Below are 3,538 nucleotides of genomic sequence, written 5' to 3'. Positions count from 1 at the left end.
GCAGCGACTGACAGTGATCAACACCGGCCGACATGTGGTGGTTGGCAGCGGTCAAGGGTGGTCGACAACGATCGGCGGTGGTCGATGAAGGTTAATGGGTATCTAAAATAACAGCATTTAAATATAGGATTCTATTTGAAGTAAATTGACCTCTCGCTAGGGCAATGAGTCTCCATCAAAACCATCTTCTTATAACCGCTCCTGCGTCGAACACCCATGTACCTTCCCACTTTCTTCTCCTATATCAATTCGTCTTCCATTCTTCTGTAGGAGTAAATTTATGTTTGTTCAACCTGCGCAATTTCAAGCTTCTGAATTACCGAACGGATCTGGTTCTTCGTTGTAAAAAGATGTTTTTTTTTTACCCTCAAAGGAAGTAATTTTTTTTTTTCGTTTGCTGTGATCATTAATGGAATCAGTTATCTTATCTGTTGGCTCACCGGTCTTCTTTTTTATTTTTTGTGCTGCTAAAAATAAAGATTTATAAGATAAAAGCTTGCATTTTTGTTTTTGATTTCAGTAGATTTTATAGAGTAAAGACATGTATTTTTGGAATAAGGACTGTTTGGCAGATCTTTTAGGCTGGAGTAGGGTGCAATTTTTAGATTGTTAAGGATTATAAAAATATCTTTTCTCAACCACAGCTTAATCGATTTAGTGGATGTCATCATAGACAACATTCATTTTTTAATCCCCTCAGAGTTTATTCCCCTTAGAGTTTACTAAATGTGTTAGTGGAAAATCAGTTGGATATTTATGTATAGAAAGGACTGATCTTGATTTATTATTGAAATGCTCGATTATATTTTCATTTTATCTTACAACATTTAAAAATAGGAAAGATTTACATACATACCACTACATACATACCACTCAATTCTTCTTATATACTCATGTACCTTGCACCTAAACTGATTCTCCATCCCCTCTACTCCACCGAAGTCAACTCTGGTGTGAACCTCTCGCCATTTTCGCTCGAAACCATCAGAATATGTTAGTTTTCTGATGGAAACTGATTTGATAACCCTAGAAACTGATTCTCCATCCCCTCTACTCCACCGAAGTCAACTTCGGTGTGAACCCCTTGCCATTTTCGATCAAAATCATCAGAATCTGTTAGTTTTCTTATAGAAACTTATTCAATAACCCTAGAAACTAATTCTCCATCCCTTCTACTGCACCGAAGTCGACGCCAGTGTGAACCCCTCGCCATTTTCTTTGGACATCATCTGAATCTGTTAGTTTTCCGATAAAAACTGATTTGATAATCCTAGAAACTGATTCTCCATCCCCTCTACTCTACCAGAGTCGACTCCGGTGTGAACCTCTTGCTATTCTCGCTCGAAATCATCATAATCTGTTAGCTATCCGATAGAAACTGATTCAAAAACCCTAGAAACTCATTCCCCATCCCCTCTACTGCACTGAAGTCGACTCTGGTGTGAAATCCTAGCCATTTTTGCTTGAAATCATCATAATCTATTAGTTTTCCAATAGAAACTTATTCGATAACACTAAGAAACTGATTCTCCATCCTCTCTATTGCACTGAAGTCGACTCTGGTGTGAACCCCTCACCATTTTCGCTTGACATCATCAGAATCTGTTACTTTTTCGATAGAAACTAATTCAATAACCCTAGAAACTGATTCTCCATCCCCTCTACTACACCGAAGTCGACTCCAGTGTGAACCCCTCGCCTTTTTGCTCGAAATCTTCAAAATCTGTTAGTTTTTCGATAGAAACTGATTGGATAACCCTAGAAACTGATACTTCATCCCCTCTACTACGCCGAAGTCAACTCCGGTGTGAAGCCCTCACCATTTTCGCTCAAAATCATCAGAATCTGTTAGTTTTCCGATTGAAACTTATTTGATAACACTAGAAACTGATTCTCCATCCCCTCTCCAGCACCAAAGTTGACTCCGGTGTGAAGCCCTCACCATTTTTGCTTGAAATCATCAGAATCTGTTAGTTTTCCGATTGAAACTTATTCGATAACACTAGAAATTGATTCTCCATCCCCTCTACTGCATCGAAGTCGAATCCAGTGTGAAACCCTCGCCTTTTTCACTCGAAATCATCATAATATATTAGTTTTCAGATAGAAATTGATTTGATAACCCTAGAAACTATTTCTTCATCCCCTCTACTACACTGAACTCGACTCAGGTGTGAACTTCTCACCATATTCGTTTGAAATCATTAGAATATGTTAGTTTTCCGATAGAAATTGATTCAGTAACCCTAGAAACTGATTCTCCATCCCCTCTACTCCACCGAAGTCAACTCTGCAGTGAACCCCTCGTTGTTTCAGTGAACCCCTCGTTGTTTTTGTGTTTTTGCTTGAAATCATCAGAATCTGTTAGTTTTTCGATAGAAATTGATTCGATAACCCTAGAAACCGATTCTCCATCCCCTCTACTTCACCGAAGTCATAGTGTGAACCCCTCGCAAGTTTTTCTTGAAATCATTGCAATCTGTTAGTTTTCCAATAGAAACTAATTCGATAACCCTAGAAACAGATTCTTCATTCCCTCTCCTGCACCGAAGTCAACTCCGGTGTTAAACCCTCATCATTTTTGCTCAAAATCATCAAAATTTATTAGTTTTCAGATAGAAATTGATTCACTAGAAACTGATTCTCCATCCCATCTACTGCACCGAAGTTGACTCTTGTGTGAACCCCTCGCCATTTTCGCTTGAAATCATCAGAATCTATTAGTTTTCCGAAAAAAACTGATTTGATAACCTTAAAAACAGATTCTCCATACCCTCTACTGCACCGAGGTCAACTCTGGCATTAACCCTTCATCATTTTCGCTCAAAATCATCAAAATCTGTTAGTTTTTCAAAAGAAACTGATTTGATATCCCAAGAAACTGATTCTCCGTCTCCTCTACTGCATCGAAGTTGACTCTGGTGTGAACCCCTCGCTATTTTCGCTCAAAATCATTAGAATTTGTTAGTTTTCCGATAGAAATTGATTTGATAACCCTAGAAACTGATTCTCCATCCCCACTCCTGCACCGAAGTCGACTCTGGTGTGAAGCCCTTGCCATTTTTGCTCGAAATCATCAGAATCTGTTATTTTTTCGATTGAAACTTATTTGATAACACTAGAAACAGATTCTCCATCCCCTCTACTGCGCCGAAGTTGACTACGGCGTGAAACCTTCACCATTTTTGCTCAAAATCATCAAAATTTATTAGTTTTCAGAAAGAAATTGATTCAATAACCCTAGAAACAGATTCTTCGTCCCCTCTACAGCACCGAACTCAACTCCGGTGTGCACTTCTTACCATTTTCACTTACTTAGAATCTGTAAGTTTTTCGATAGAAACTGATTTAATAACCCTAGAAACTGATTCTCCATCCCCTCTAATCCATCGAAGTCAACTCCAGTGTGAACCACTTGCCATTTTTGCTCGAAATCATCAGAATCTGTTAGTTTTCCGATAAAAACTTTTTTGATAATAATAGAAATTGTTTCTCCATCCCCTCTACTACACCAAAGTTAACTCCTGAGAACCCCTTG

Source organism: Phalaenopsis equestris, unplaced genomic scaffold (assembly GCF_001263595.1).
Source record: "Phalaenopsis equestris unplaced genomic scaffold, ASM126359v1 Scaffold000782, whole genome shotgun sequence".
Classification (NCBI taxonomy): Eukaryota; Viridiplantae; Streptophyta; class Magnoliopsida; order Asparagales; family Orchidaceae; genus Phalaenopsis; species Phalaenopsis equestris.
Note: the sequence above shows the minus strand (reverse complement) of the source record.